We start from the raw sequence: 16,389 nt of genomic DNA on the forward strand, positions 1-16,389 counted from the left end.
CTCCTTTTCATGCTCTCCAAGCTGCTGTCTTTAGCTGCCGGCCTTTCCTTCTGCCTTGCATGGCAGTCTTTGCCCTTGCTGGCCTCCAGGCTGACTTTCGGTGGGTTTTTTCTTATGCTTGCAGTAAGAGAACTGTTGGACATGGCCAGCTCCCGTGGCATTCCCGGGGCAGCAGCTAACCTGGAGCGCGCCCTGCACTGCCTGCACCAGGCACGCGGCAGCGTTCCGGTAAGAAGCGGCTGTTTGGGCACAGAGAAGAGGGCACAGGGAATGCAGAGGGCCTGGGCACTGGGACAGCCTTTCCTGGCTGCTCTTGGAAGAAGGGTCTTAACAGGGAGCAGAGCACTTGCTGCCTGCTGGGTCTCCTCCAGCTGCGTCAGGGCTGAGCCCAAAGGGCTCCAGCAGGGAGAATCTCCCTCCTGGAGGCGGCAGCGGCAGAAGGTCCTGCTGCCTTGTAAATGGCCTGGAGATCTGGGTTCTCTAAGACCTTAGGAGGGGAAATTCCCAGAAGCCTCAGTCAGCTGAGGCCATTCTGGCTGCAGGAGCAGCAAAATCCTCAGCTTGGTGAGCAAAAGGCCACTCTTGGGGACCAGGATCAAAGGGTTGGACAGCAAAAACTAGGGACTGGGAGCAAATGACAGTGTTCCACCCACATGGGATAGAGTCGCTTGAATGTCTGGAGAGGCAAAGGAGCTGAAAGGCGGCACCTGTGTTTTTTTGGCTCATTTTTAATGTGCTGGGGCGGCTAAAGCCTTTTCCCTCTTGATCTTGCAGGAGGCTCTGGAGATGCTGCTCTCAGAGGGGCCTGCAACACCTCAAGGCCATCCCATGGCTGATTATCATTACGCAGGTAAGCAAAGCAGAGCTTCTTGCGTCCCTGACAGATGCTGCCGTCCCCTTCATTCTTGTGGCAAGGGTTTCTGCTTCAAGAAATTGTGCTTAACACCAGCACAAGGTCTTGTCTCCTCTGTGGCTGGGGAAAGCACCAGCATCTAGTCCTTCAGCTTTACTTCTTTTCCAATCCTTCTCCCCGGGCAATGCCTGCTCTTGTCTTCATGACCTTCTGAGGGAGCAGACACGTACACACACGTGAATGACGGCCTGCGACCATTTTCTTTCGGCAGCCAGTGGGATCTACTTGGTGTGGATCAAGGGATCCCTTTACTAGCCGCTGCTTTTTATTGCCAGGCTCTGATAGATGGACACCTGAGGAGAAGGAGTCCTTCCAAAAGGCTTTCCACACCTACGGCAAGGATTTTCATCTCATCCAGAAGCAGGTAAAGAAAGCCACGGGACATTCTTTACCCGAGCAGATCAGCAGCAGGAAAGCTTGCTTATTTCTGGGAACAAGCACTGGGCTTCAGTCTCTCTCTTCTCAAGTACCACGTATCTTCAAGAAGTAAGAAAAGGGGACATCAAAAGCCTGTGTCAAAAGGATGATCCTGCCTCTCCAGCCCTTTTCTCCAAGCTCTTTTGGAAGATGAAGCTTTATTCTGTCAGACTTGTGGCACAGGTCTGCTGCTGCTTCCACAAGACACTGTGCTGGCATAACTGGAGTGAAGTGGGGAAAGACAAACTGTGCTTGTTGTTGATCTGTGCATTGCGTGTATTTGCACCTAGCATCATACAGGGTTTAAGACATTGCATGATGCCTCTCTTTCCCCAGGTTGATTTCATTTTACACCCTACTCCATTTCATTCATGCTTTTACTTCCTAGTTCACTCCATAGTCTACTTTTTCCCCAGTGCACCCGACACCATTTGCGATTCCTTCTTTTTCTCTTCACAACAGATCCAGACTAAGACCGTGGCCCAGTGTGTGGAGTTCTACTACTCCTGGAAAAAGGAGCATAAACTTGCCAGCACTCTTGCTCAGGTGAGGGGCAAGAAAATGGAGAGGTGCCAGGAAGGTTGAGAAACTGGGAGAAGGGGAGAAAAGCTGCTGGCGAGCCATGCCAGACGCCCCTTTGCCAGGATCACATCGTCCCATGCGCTGGGAAAGGCACAGCAGATGCTGCCCGGGCCTTCCTTGTGCTGCTGCCCTGAAGTATGCAATTCTGGAGCCTAACTTTGACCCAAGAAAGCAGTACCGCCACCAAAATGGGCTTTGACTCTCCAGAGACAGGCTTCTCAAGGGCTGGCAGCCTCGTTGACTCCAATCAGACCCCAAATTCCCCACTGCTTGCTGACATCAGCAGTCCAGGCTGCCTTTGTGGATATGCTGCAGATTTTCAGGGAGATTTTCTAGCATCCCAGCATACTCCCCAAGAAGGAGCTGCCAGTGCTGTGGCTCCCCTAAAACGTTCCTTAGCGGCAAAGAGCAATTTGCTTCCCATCATGTGAGAGAGAGAGAGAGAGAGAGAGAGGGAGATCATTTTGGGGACTAGAAAATGGCTAAGCATGTGTCTACCCTAATTGGACGTAATTGAAATGCCATTGCCTAGACATTTGTGGAGGAAAAGCAGAGAGAAATAGATGTTAGGCAGAAAGGTAGAAATAAGAAATGTAGAGCTCTAAATAGCCAGGTCTTTCTCCCACCCCTTTGGCCTGTAGAAAAGAGGAGTATTTTCCTCCAAGCTCTGTGTTGGCAGCCCGCCGCAGCCCATTGGCAAAGGCAGCCGTTTTCTCAGCTCTTGAGGCTTTGGAAGGATTTGCTTAGGCCGATCGATTTTTCTGCTGGATGCTCTGATTTCCAGCTTTGTGAGAGGAAGGAAGCATTGATAAGGACTCTTTGATCTCCAGAGTGTGGGCAAAGCAAGGAGGAGGAAAAGCCCTCCCAGAAAGGAGAACGGGGAGACAGGGAAGAGAAGCCGCAAGAGGGCTCGCAGCGCCCAGTGTCCCTGCTGCCAACCGCGCCAGCCGCCCCCTTCGGCGGGAGGCCCCTTTCCCTGCGGGCAGTGCAAACGGTGCGCAAGTTCCTCCTCTTTCTGCTCAAAGCTGCGCCTTTGGACTGAAACGGGCTGACCCTTTTCAAAGGCACCGCAGGGGAAGCTGGGGGCACCTGCAGCATCGCCCCCGGCAGCCGTGCTCAAGCTTAACACCCACCTCAAACCCAAAGAGCTTAGGTAAAACCCAGCCTTCACAATGAAACCTTGCCGTGCCCCAACAAGACACAGTTGATACAAGTAGGAATAGATCCATCAAAGCTTGGTTTGATGCTGCTGATCAAATTCAAAAGAGGACGCAGCAAAAGGAGGAAGACATTTCAAGGCATTGAAAGTAGAACCATCAGACTCATGGTGCTGATCCATTGACAAATGTGCCACTGCCCGACAAGACAGAAATTCATACTCAAACGGAGATCTCGGCACTTGCTTTCATGGTGTGTACTAGCGTCAGCAATGGATGGTTTGTTTCCTATCTTGCAGGGTGTTTGAAAGCATGAAGGAAAGGAACAACCACAGCAGAAGACATCGGCCTCGGAAGGAAGCAGAGCCTCTCCCCAAGAAGAAAAGACTTTGAAATTAGACAACCCTGCAGCTTGTCCAGGGCTAGCAAGAGTTAGGTGTCAACAGGACTCGATAGGAATAGGACTGGTTTTTAAGCTTTTAGTGTAGTTTAAACTTCTACTTAGTTAGTTGACATGATAGGAATCTCCTCAATTTAGTAGTTAAGATCCATTAGTATTATTGGAGATTCATTAGTTTGATTAGATTTCTCAAATAAATTTCAAAGGTTGGGTGTTGTCTATGCTCTGCCTTTTGTCATTTTGCCTTTGTTGAGAGCCAATGGGTCTTTATCATTTAACCAAAGTTTGTTCCATTTTGTCTTTTTGTCTGTATGAAATGACTTTGGCAATGTTTGTTCCATTTGCCTGGTGTTGCAAAGACGGCACTTGCCCTGAGAGTAGAATCTGGGCAGGCGCCACCTCCCCCAGGCCCGGCCCCTTGCTCAGCTGGCAGGACTTCCTGATGTGTGTCTCCTTTACTGCCAGTGAAATACTGCTGGGGCTTCAGCCTTTGATTCCTCAACATCTCAGCTGGGAGTGGAAAGGGAGGCTTTGTTTAATTCACTGAATTGCATCTAGATGAGTGGTCTGGTCTCACCATATTTTCTGGCATAAAGGCAGCGGGTTGAGTCCTTTTTGGAGTCCAGCCAGATAACTTTGTTTCATTTTGGGGGACTGATGGAGCTGACCAGCTTGGAGGACGTTTCTACGCCCTCCGATTCTATCCAATTCCTATCGGCATGCACCACAAAGGCATGGCTAGGTCAGTTTCAGTTTCTCCTGAAAGGACCAGTGTCGCGCTCTGGGCCTCCAGCAATCTCCTTAGCTAAAGCCGAGCGGGTGTGATCATTATCCTCTGACTTGTCACAGCTGGGGCACTTGCGCCAAAGAAGAATCCAAGTCACTCTTTTATGGAGGCCAGCAAATGGCCCTGCCTAGCAAGGCTTTGGTGGCAGGGGCTGTGGAGGGTGGATGGAGAGGGGGCGAGGGAGGGGGCAATTGGCAGGCTGCTTCTGGGAAGCCGAGGGAAGCTTGCCCTTGTCTGATGGAGCCGGTGCAGGTGGGCTTTGGAGGCTACAAAGTATCTGCCTTGCAGTGGGACTTGTTCCAGCTGCCCCCTCAGTTTGCTGGCCAGTGGGTAACATGCAGGCTGGGAAGGAAGCAAGATTGGGACTGAAGCAAGATTTGCTTTTCCTTAAGGACAGGCAGGAAAGCAGCAAAGCTGCCTGGCTTTTGTCATATCGGCGATCTAGGCGTTAAAAGCAATGTGAAGGCCAGCAGTGTGGAAAGGTAATTCTGTTAGTGTTGCTTTCTTAGAGGAATGCCAGAGTCTTTTGGGACAACCACCGAGCTTCTCCAAGGGAGCTGGAAGAGGGATCTAGAAATTCTGCCTGAATGTTTGCTAGAGAATTGCCCGTGTGCTGTCCCTGTGTGTGTGTGTGTGTCCCCCCATCAGTTGGCCTGAAAAAGATCCTGTTTCTCCAAGTTTCAAGGGAGGAGTGATGAGGTGAGAGACCAGCTCAGAGGCCCAAAGGAGGGAAACCATGCAGTGACATTATTGGGCAGCAAAAGGAGAATTGAGAAAGGGGGCATGATGAATGCCTCCACTTTGAGAGGAAGCTTTGGAGCTGGCTCTGCGCTGGACAACTTGCAAATTCCAGCTCCTCTCAGAGCTGGAGGAGAGCCAGTGGGAGGAGCCCTTCTGGCTCTCCAGGGCAGGAGATGAGGTCTGGGCCCTTGCACAGAGGCAGGCTCCTGTGCACCTTCAGCTGGAGGCACCTTGCAAAGAAGCACCGGGAAGAGCCAGGGCTGTCCCTGCACTGCTTTTGCCCGTCTCATCAGACGACTGAGGAGAAAAGGCCCAATGGGAAGCTTCTCAGAGCAAACTTGCAGCAGAAGGCGGCCCATGCCCCTTTCTGTCCCATGGCTCCCCCGGGGGTTCTAGATGGAATGTTGGGCTGTGCCCATAGCAACCGTCGTTGTCTCCTGCTCCTGCGGCCCTTGCTGGAACGCTGCTGGAGCAGCAGCTGCAGGATCAGCTCCTGGGCTGTCCCTGAGCAGCCGCCTTCTGCACTCAGCGCCAGACCCGGCCTCTGCACCGACATCCTGGTCTCCTCGTCTGCCTCCGGGCATCCCCAGAGCACTTGGGAACCGTCCAAGGTAAGAAAATCCCCGTTTGCCCTCAAAGCACTAGCACAGGGGCAGGAGGCTCCAGCTGCCTCTCCCACCAAGCACGACACACAGGCTGCGTGCTCACTTTCCCCAGACGAGCTTCCATGTGAAAGCAGGGTGCAGCTTTTGAAAGAATCATGTTGCCTCCAGGGGAAACACAGACCTTTCCATAGAGGACCTAGAGAGGTGTCCCAGTGCAGTTGCAGATCCTCGTCCACGCATCACCTGATTAAACGTTCTTAGCACCCATTTCAGTCCTCAAACTATCTTGTGCTGACCCCAAAACAAATTGTTCCTGGCTGAGCAGGTCAGGGCTTCAGTGTCAACAAATCCCCTTATGCCCTGACTCTGCTCATACCCGCTCCAAAGCTTCAAACAGCACAATGATGCCACTTCTCCTCTGGCATCCCTGTCGTTCAGGGCATGGAAGCATTTGACTGGGCTTCTCCTCAAACACAGGCTTTCAACTTCAAAAACCATCTGGGATCAGCAATTCTTATCTACTTACCTAGTTCCATCGCTTCTAGATCCATTCTATTTTAAGATCTTTAGAGATTCTTTTTTCAGTGCATGTAGGGCTGGTTCTACCTCATGCTCAGGGGCGGCCGTCAAATGCCATCTCCTCAAGAGCACAATCACAGTAGCACAGAATTTTCTGCCTTGGAAGGGATTCTCAAAGGTCACTGAGGCCAACTGCAGGGCCTGCCCGGGGCAGCCTCAACAATCACAGCCTGTGCCCAAGAGCAGTGTCCAAACACTTTTGGAGCTCAGTCAGCCTTGGTGCTGTGCCCCCTTCCCTGGGGAGGCTGTTGCAGTGCCCAAGCAGCCTGTGGCTGAAGAAGCTTTTCCTTCTATCCAACCTAAGCCTGCACTGGCACATCTTCCCTGCCATTCTCTTGGCTCTTCTCAGTGGCCCCGGGAGTGAAGAGAGTAGTGCATGGCCTTCTGCTTGCCCTCCTGAGGAAGCTGCTGACTGCTAGAGGGTCCTGCCTAGGACATTCCATGTCAAAAAGGCAGCAATGAGAGCAAAGAGAAAGGAGCTGGGACACAGGAGCTCAGGCTTTGCAATGATGAGGATGAGAAGGAAGGCTACTGACACATCCTTGGCAGAAGGATTTTGAACTGGAGCATTGCTTTGATCTCTTTCAGGTGGAAAGGAGAGGCACAATGAAAAGGAAAGCAAGAGCCCAGATTCAGCCGTGAGTTTTGGCCTAGGGTTAAAGCACAGCAAACTGGAGGAATGGCGAGGAGGAGAACTGCTCTTTCAGAGTCAGGCTGGGATTGGTTCAAGCCTGTGGGTGCACAGCAAGGCTCTCTTGACCACTTGCCTTTCTCACCTCCACCTCCTTCTTCCTTTAGACGCATCAATGTTGGCAGCGACTTTCAGGCTGAGCTCCCAGAGCTGCAGAGCAGAGCACCAAGTGAGGATGAAGAGCCTGCAAGCCTGGTCTGGAAGCCCTGGGGGGAGGATGACTCTGACATGGAAAAACCTGACAGAGGTAGCTTTGCTTCCAGCCCTGAGCTACTTGGGTCTTGAAAAGGCTCCTTTTGCCTAAAAAGGCAGCCTTTTGCAGGCTCTGCTTCTCTCCTTGTCTCGCCCATCTTCCCATGTAGAAGTGTTAGAGGCAAGGAGAAAGAGCAAGCACCTTGCTCTCCCAATTGGTCAGGGCCGTTTGCCACTGGAAGAGGGGAGATTGGCCCCCACTTCTTCTTACAGAAGCTGCTTTGGAGGGAGAGCCAGCACTGCGTGGGCCCTTGCTTCAGCTGGCCCTGTCTTTGCTCTCCTTTTCATGCTCTCCAAGCTGCTGTCTTTAGCTGCCGGCCTTTCCTTCTGCCTTGCATGGCAGTCTTTGCCCTTGCTGGCCTCCAGGCTGACTTTCGGTGGGTTTTTTCTTATGCTTGCAGTAAGAGAACTGTTGGACATGGCCAGCTCCCGTGGCATTCCCGGGGCAGCAGCTAACCTGGAGCGCGCCCTGCACTGCCTGCACCAGGCACGCGGCAGCGTTCCGGTAAGAAGCGGCTGTTTGGGCACAGAGAAGAGGGCACAGGGAATGCAGAGGGCCTGGGCACTGGGACAGCCTTTCCTGGCTGCTCTTGGAAGAAGGGTCTTAACAGGGAGCAGAGCACTTGCTGCCTGCTGGGTCTCCTCCAGCTGCGTCAGGGCTGAGCCCAAAGGGCTCCAGCAGGGAGAATCTCCCTCCTGGAGGCGGCAGCGGCAGAAGGTCCTGCTGCCTTGTAAATGGCCTGGAGATCTGGGTTCTCTAAGACCTTAGGAGGGGAAATTCCCAGAAGCCTCAGTCAGCTGAGGCCATTCTGGCTGCAGGAGCAGCAAAATCCTCAGCTTGGTGAGCAAAAGGCCACTCTTGGGGACCAGGATCAAAGGGTTGGACAGCAAAAACTAGGGACTGGGAGCAAATGACAGTGTTCCACCCACATGGGATAGAGTCGCTTGAATGTCTGGAGAGGCAAAGGAGCTGAAAGGCGGCACCTGTGTTTTTTTGGCTCATTTTTAATGTGCTGGGGCGGCTAAAGCCTTTTCCCTCTTGATCTTGCAGGAGGCTCTGGAGATGCTGCTCTCAGAGGGGCCTGCAACACCTCAAGGCCATCCCATGGCTGATTATCATTACGCAGGTAAGCAAAGCAGAGCTTCTTGCGTCCCTGACAGATGCTGCCGTCCCCTTCATTCTTGTGGCAAGGGTTTCTGCTTCAAGAAATTGTGCTTAACACCAGCACAAGGTCTTGTCTCCTCTGCGGCTGGGGAAAGCACCAGCATCTAGTCCTTCAGCTTTACTTCTTTTCCAATCCTTCTCCCCGGGCAATGCCTGCTCTTGTCTTCATGACCTTCTGAGGGAGCAGACACGTACACACACGTGAATGACGGCCTGCGACCATTTTCTTTCGGCAGCCAGTGGGATCTACTTGGTGTGGATCAAGGGATCCCTTTACTAGCCGCTGCTTTTTATTGCCAGGCTCTGATAGATGGACACCTGAGGAGAAGGAGTCCTTCCAAAAGGCTTTCCACACCTACGGCAAGGATTTTCATCTCATCCAGAAGCAGGTAAAGAAAGCCACGGGACATTCTTTACCCGAGCAGATCAGCAGCAGGAAAGCTTGCTTATTTCTGGGAACAAGCACTGGGCTTCAGTCTCTCTCTTCTCAAGTACCACGTATCTTCAAGAAGTAAGAAAAGGGGACATCAAAAGCCTGTGTCAAAAGGATGATCCTGCCTCTCCAGCCCTTTTCTCCAAGCTCTTTTGGAAGATGAAGCTTTATTCTGTCAGACTTGTGGCACAGGTCTGCTGCTGCTTCCACAAGACACTGTGCTGGCATAACTGGAGTGAAGTGGGGAAAGACAAACTGTGCTTGTTGTTGATCTGTGCATTGCGTGTATTAGCACCTAGCATCATACAGGGTTTAAGACATTGCATGATGCCTCTCTTTCCCCAGGTTGATTTCATTTTACACCCTACTCCATTTCATTCATGCTTTTACTTCCTAGTTCACTCCATAGTCTACTTTTTCCCCAGTGCACCCGACACCATTTGCGATTCCTTCTTTTTCTCTTCACAACAGATCCAGACTAAGACCGTGGCCCAGTGTGTGGAGTTCTACTACTCCTGGAAAAAGGAGCATAAACTTGCCAGCACTCTTGCTCAGGTGAGGGGCAAGAAAATGGAGAGGTGCCAGGAAGGTTGAGAAACTGGGAGAAGGGGAGAAAAGCTGCTGGCGAGCCATGCCAGACGCCCCTTTGCCAGGATCACATCGTCCCATGCGCTGGGAAAGGCACAGCAGATGCTGCCCGGGCCTTCCTTGTGCTGCTGCCCTGAAGTATGCAATTCTGGAGCCTAACTTTGACCCAAGAAAGCAGTACCGCCACCAAAATGGGCTTTGACTCTCCAGAGACAGGCTTCTCAAGGGCTGGCAGCCTCGTTGACTCCAATCAGACCCCAAATTCCCCACTGCTTGCTGACATCAGCAATCCAGGCTGCCTTTGTGGATATGCTGCAGATTTTCAGGGAGATTTTCTAGCATCCCAGCATACTCCCCAAGAAGGAGCTGCCAGTGCTGTGGCTCCCCTAAAACGTTCCTTAGCGGCAAAGAGCAATTTGCTTCCCATCATGTGAGAGAGAGAGAGAGAGAGAGAGAGGGAGATCATTTTGGGGACTAGAAAATGGCTAAGCATGTGTCTACCCTAATTGGACGTAATTGAAATGCCATTGCCTAGACATTTGTGGAGGAAAAGCAGAGAGAAATAGATGTTAGGCAGAAAGGTAGAAATAAGAAATGTAGAGCTCTAAATAGCCAGGTCTTTCTCCCACCCCTTTGGCCTGTAGAAAAGAGGAGTATTTTCCTCCAAGCTCTGTGTTGGCAGCCCGCCGCAGCCCATTGGCAAAGGCAGCCGTTTTCTCAGCTCTTGAGGCTTTGGAAGGATTTGCTTAGGCCGATCGATTTTTCTGCTGGATGCTCTGATTTCCAGCTTTGTGAGAGGAAGGAAGCATTGATAAGGACTCTTTGATCTCCAGAGTGTGGGCAAAGCAAGGAGGAGGAAAAGCCCTCCCAGAAAGGAGAACGGGGAGACAGGGAAGAGAAGCCGCAAGAGGGCTCGCAGCGCCCAGTGTCCCTGCTGCCAACCGCGCCAGCCGCCCCCTTCGGCGGGAGGCCCCTTTCCCTGCGGGCAGTGCAAACGGTGCGCAAGTTCCTCCTCTTTCTGCTCAAAGCTGCGCCTTTGGACTGAAACGGGCTGACCCTTTTCAAAGGCACCGCAGGGGAAGCTGGGGGCACCTGCAGCATCGCCCCCGGCAGCCGTGCTCAAGCTTAACACCCACCTCAAACCCAAAGAGCTTAGGTAAAACCCAGCCTTCACAATGAAACCTTGCCGTGCCCCAACAAGACACAGTTGATACAAGTAGGAATAGATCCATCAAAGCTTGGTTTGATGCTGCTGATCAAATTCAAAAGAGGACGCAGCAAAAGGAGGAAGACATTTCAAGGCATTGAAAGTAGAACCATCAGACTCATGGTGCTGATCCATTGACAAATGTGCCACTGCCCGACAAGACAGAAATTCATACTCAAACGGAGATCTCGGCACTTGCTTTCATGGTGTGTACTAGCGTCAGCAATGGATGGTTTGTTTCCTATCTTGCAGGGTGTTTGAAAGCATGAAGGAAAGGAACAACCACAGCAGAAGACATCGGCCTCGGAAGGAAGCAGAGCCTCTCCCCAAGAAGAAAAGACTTTGAAATTAGACAACCCTGCAGCTTGTCCAGGGCTAGCAAGAGTTAGGTGTCAACAGGACTCGATAGGAATAGGACTGGTTTTTAAGCTTTTAGTGTAGTTTAAACTTCTACTTAGTTAGTTGACATGATAGGAATCTCCTCAATTTAGTAGTTAAGATCCATTAGTATTATTGGAGATTCATTAGTTTGATTAGATTTCTCAAATAAATTTCAAAGGTTGGGTGTTGTCTATGCTCTGCCTTTTGTCATTTTGCCTTTGTTGAGAGCCAATGGGTCTTTATCATTTAACCAAAGTTTGTTCCATTTTGTCTTTTTGTCTGTATGAAATGACTTTGGCAATGTTTGTTCCATTTGCCTGGTGTTGCAAAGACGGCACTTGCCCTGAGAGTAGAATCTGGGCAGGCGCCACCTCCCCCAGGCCCGGCCCCTTGCTCAGCTGGCAGGACTTCCTGAGGTGTGTCTCCTTTACTGCCAGTGAAATACTGCTGGGGCTTCAGCCTTTGATTCCTCAACATCTCAGCTGGGAGTGGAAAGGGAGGCTTTGTTTAATTCACTGAATTGCATCTAGATGAGTGGTCTGGTCTCACCATATTTTCTGGCATAAAGGCAGCGGGTTGAGTCCTTTTTGGAGTCCAGACAGATAACTTTGTTTCATTTTGGGGGACTGATGGAGCTGACCAGCTTGGAGGACGTTTCTACGCCCTCCGATTCTATCCAATTCCTATCGGCATGCACCACAAAGGCATGGCTAGGTCAGTTTCAGTTTCTCCTGAAAGGACCAGTGTCGCGCTCTGGGCCTCCAGCAATCTCCTTAGCTAAAGCCGAGCGGGTGTGATCATTATCCTCTGACTTGTCACAGCTGGGGCACTTGCGCCAAAGAAGAATCCAAGTCACTCTTTTATGGAGGCCAGCAAATGGCCCTGCCTAGCAAGGCTTTGGTGGCAGGGGCTGTGGAGGGTGGATGGAGAGGGGGCGAGGGAGGGGGCAATTGGCAGGCTGCTTCTGGGAAGCCGAGGCAAGCTTGCCCTTGTCTGATGGAGCCGGTGCAGGTGGGCTTTGGAGGCTACAAAGTATCTGCCTTGCAGTGGGACTTGTTCCAGCTGCCCCCTCAGTTTGCTGGCCAGTGGGTAACATGCAGGCTGGGAAGGAAGCAAGATTGGGACTGAAGCAAGATTTGCTTTTCCTTAAGGACAGGCAGGAAAGCAGCAAAGCTGCCTGGCTTTTGTCATATCGGCGATCTAGGCGTTAAAAGCAATGTGAAGGCCAGCAGTGTGGAAAGGTAATTCTGTTAGTGTTGCTTTCTTAGAGGAATGCCAGAGTCTTTTGGGACAACCACCGAGCTTCTCCAAGGGAGCTGGAAGAGGGATCTAGAAATTCTGCCTGAATGTTTGCTAGAGAATTGCCCGTGTGCTGTCCCTGTGTGTGTGTGTGTGTCCCCCCATCAGTTGGCCTGAAAAAGATCCTGTTTCTCCAAGTTTCAAGGGAGGAGTGATGAGGTGAGAGACCAGCTCAGAGGCCCAAAGGAGGGAAACCATGCAGTGACATTATTGGGCAGCAAAAGGAGAATTGAGAAAGGGGGCAGGATGAATGCCTCCACTTTGAGAGGAAGCTTTGGAGCTGGCTCTGCGCTGGACAACTTGCAAATTCCAGCTCCTCTCAGAGCTGGAGGAGAGCCAGTGGGAGGAGCCCTTCTGGCTCTCCAGGGCAGGAGATGAGGTCTGGGCCCTTGCACAGAGGCAGGCTCCTGTGCACCTTCAGCTGGAGGCACCTTGCAAAGAAGCACCGGGAAGAGCCAGGGCTGTCCCTGCACTGCTTTTGCCCGTCTCATCAGACGACTGAGGAGAAAAGGCCCAATGGGAAGCTTCTCAGAGCAAACTTGCAGCAGAAGGCGGCCCATGCCCCTTTCTGTCCCATGGCTCCCCCGGGGGTTCTAGATGGAATGTTGGGCTGTGCCCATAGCAACCGTCGTTGTCTCCTGCTCCTGCGGCCCTTGCTGGAACGCTGCTGGAGCAGCAGCTGCAGGATCAGCTCCTGGGCTGTCCCTGAGCAGCCGCCTTCTGCACTCAGCGCCAGACCCGGCCTCTGCACCGACATCCTGGTCTCCTCGTCTGCCTCTGGGCATCCCCAGAGCACTTGGGAACCGTCCAAGGTAAGAAAATCCCCGTTTGCCCTCAAAGCACTAGCACAGGGGCAGGAGGCTCCAGCTGCCTCTCCCACCAAGCACGACACACAGGCTGCGTGCTCACTTTCCCCAGACGAGCTTCCATGTGAAAGCAGGGTGCAGCTTTTGAAAGAATCATGTTGCCTCCAGGGGAAACACAGACCTTTCCATAGAGGACCTAGAGAGGTGTCCCAGTGCAGTTGCAGATCCTCGTCCACGCATCACCTGATTAAACGTTCTTAGCACCCATTTCAGTCCTCAAACTATCTTGTGCTGACCCCAAAACAAATTGTTCCTGGCTGAGCAGGTCAGGGCTTCAGTGTCAACAAATCCCCTTATGCCCTGACTCTGCTCATACCCGCTCCAAAGCTTCAAACAGCACAATGATGCCACTTCTCCTCTGGCATCCCTGTCGTTCAGGGCATGGAAGCATTTGACTGGGCTTCTCCTCAAACACAGGCTTTCAACTTCAAAAACCATCTGGGATCAGCAATTCTTATCTACTTACCTAGTTCCATCGCTTCTAGATCCATTCTATTTTAAGATCTTTAGAGATTCTTTTTTCAGTGCACGTAGGGCTGGTTCTACCTCATGCTCAGGGGCGGCCGTCAAATGCCATCTCCTCAAGAGCACAATCACAGTAGCACAGAATTTTCTGCCTTGGAAGGGATTCTCAAAGGTCACTGAGGCCAACTGCAGGGCCTGCCCGGGGCAGCCTCAACAATCACAGCCTGTGCCCAAGAGCAGTGTCCAAACACTTTTGGAGCTCAGTCAGCCTTGGTGCTGTGCCCCCTTCCCTGGGGAGGCTGTTGCAGTGCCCAAGCAGCCTGTGGCTGAAGAAGCTTTTCCTTCTATCCAACCTAAGCCTGCACTGGCACATCTTCCCTGCCATTCTCTTGGCTCTTCTCAGTGGCCCCGGGAGTGAAGAGAGTAGTGCATGGCCTTCTGCTTGCCCTCCTGAGGAAGCTGCTGACTGCTAGAGGGTCCTGCCTAGGACATTCCATGTCAAAAAGGCAGCAATGAGAGCAAAGAGAAAGGAGCTGGGACACAGGAGCTCAGGCTTTGCAATGATGAGGATGAGAAGGAAGGCTACTGACACATCCTTGGCAGAAGGATTTTGAACTGGAGCATTGCTTTGATCTCTTTCAGGTGGAAAGGAGAGGCACAATGAAAAGGAAAGCAAGAGCCCAGATTCAGCCGTGAGTTTTGGCCTAGGGTTAAAGCACAGCAAACTGGAGGAATGGCGAGGAGGAGAACTGCTCTTTCAGAGTCAGGCTGGGATTGGTTCAAGCCTGTGGGTGCACAGCAAGGCTCTCTTGACCACTTGCCTTTCTCACCTCCACCTCCTTCTTCCTTTAGACGCATCAATGTTGGCAGCGACTTTCAGGCTGAGCTCCCAGAGCTGCAGAGCAGAGCACCAAGTGAGGATGAAGAGCCTGCAAGCCTGGTCTGGAAGCCCTGGGGGGAGGATGACTCTGACATGGAAAAACCTGACAGAGGTAGCTTTGCTTCCAGCCCTGAGCTACTTGGGTCTTGAAAAGGCTCCTTTTGCCTAAAAAGGCAGCCTTTTGCAGGCTCTGCTTCTCTCCTTGTCTCGCCCATCTTCCCATGTAGAAGTGTTAGAGGCAAGGAGAAAGAGCAAGCACCTTGCTCTCCCAATTGGTCAGGGCCGTTTGCCACTGGAAGAGGGGAGATTGGCCCCCACTTCTTCTTACAGAAGCTGCTTTGGAGGGAGAGCCAGCACTGCGTGGGCCCTTGCTTCAGCTGGCCCTGTCTTTGCTCTCCTTTTCATGCTCTCCAAGCTGCTGTCTTTAGCTGCCGGCCTTTCCTTCTGCCTTGCATGGCAGTCTTTGCCCTTGCTGGCCTCCAGGCTGACTTTCGGTGGGTTTTTTCTTATGCTTGCAGTAAGAGAACTGTTGGACATGGCCAGCTCCCGTGGCATTCCCGGGGCAGCAGCTAACCTGGAGCGCGCCCTGCACTGCCTGCACCAGGCACGCGGCAGCGTTCCGGTAAGAAGCGGCTGTTTGGGCACAGAGAAGAGGGCACAGGGAATGCAGAGGGCCTGGGCACTGGGACAGCCTTTCCTGGCTGCTCTTGGAAGAAGGGTCTTAACAGGGAGCAGAGCACTTGCTGCCTGCTGGGTCTCCTCCAGCTGCGTCAGGGCTGAGCCCAAAGGGCTCCAGCAGGGAGAATCTCCCTCCTGGAGGCGGCAGCGGCAGAAGGTCCTGCTGCCTTGTAAATGGCCTGGAGATCTGGGTTCTCTAAGACCTTAGGAGGGGAAATTCCCAGAAGCCTCAGTCAGCTGAGGCCATTCTGGCTGCAGGAGCAGCAAAATCCTCAGCTTGGTGAGCAAAAGGCCACTCTTGGGGACCAGGATCAAAGGGTTGGACAGCAAAAACTAGGGACTGGGAGCAAATGACAGTGTTCCACCCACATGGGATAGAGTCGCTTGAATGTCTGGAGAGGCAAAGGAGCTGAAAGGCGGCACCTGTGTTTTTTTGGCTCATTTTTAATGTGCTGGGGCGGCTAAAGCCTTTTCCCTCTTGATCTTGCAGGAGGCTCTGGAGATGCTGCTCTCAGAGGGGCCTGCAACACCTCAAGGCCATCCCATGGCTGATTATCATTACGCAGGTAAGCAAAGCAGAGCTTCTTGCGTCCCTGACAGATGCTGCCGTCCCCTTCATTCTTGTGGCAAGGGTTTCTGCTTCAAGAAATTGTGCTTAACACCAGCACAAGGTCTTGTCTCCTCTGCGGCTGGGGAAAGCACCAGCATCTAGTCCTTCAGCTTTACTTGTTTTCCAATCCTTCTCCCCGGGCAATGCCTGCTCTTGTCTTCATGACCTTCTGAGGGAGCAGACACGTACACACACGTGAATGACGGCCTGCGACCATTTTCTTTCGGCAGCCAGTGGGATCTACTTGGTGTGGATCAAGGGATCCCTTTACTAGCCGCTGCTTTTTATTGCCAGGCTCTGATAGATGGACACCTGAGGAGAAGGAGTCCTTCCAAAAGGCTTTCCACACCTACGGCAAGGATTTTCATCTCATCCAGAAGCAGGTAAAGAAAGCCACGGGACATTCTTTACCCGAGCAGATCAGCAGCAGGAAAGCTTGCTTATTTCTGGGAACAAGCACTGGGCTTCAGTCTCTCTCTTCTCAAGTACCACGTATCTTCAAGAAGTAAGAAAAGGGGACATCAAAAGCCTGTGTCAAAAGGATGATCCTGCCTCTCCAGCCCTTTTCTCCAAGCTCTTTTGGAAGATGAAGCTTTATTCTGTCAGACTTGTGGCACAGGTCTGCTGCTGCTTCCACAAGACACTGTGCTGGCATAACTGGAGTGAAGTGGGGAAAGACAAACTCTGCTTGTT

This window comes from Agelaius phoeniceus, chromosome Z (genome assembly GCF_051311805.1).
Source record: "Agelaius phoeniceus isolate bAgePho1 chromosome Z, bAgePho1.hap1, whole genome shotgun sequence".
Lineage (NCBI taxonomy): Eukaryota > Metazoa > Chordata > Aves > Passeriformes > Icteridae > Agelaius > Agelaius phoeniceus.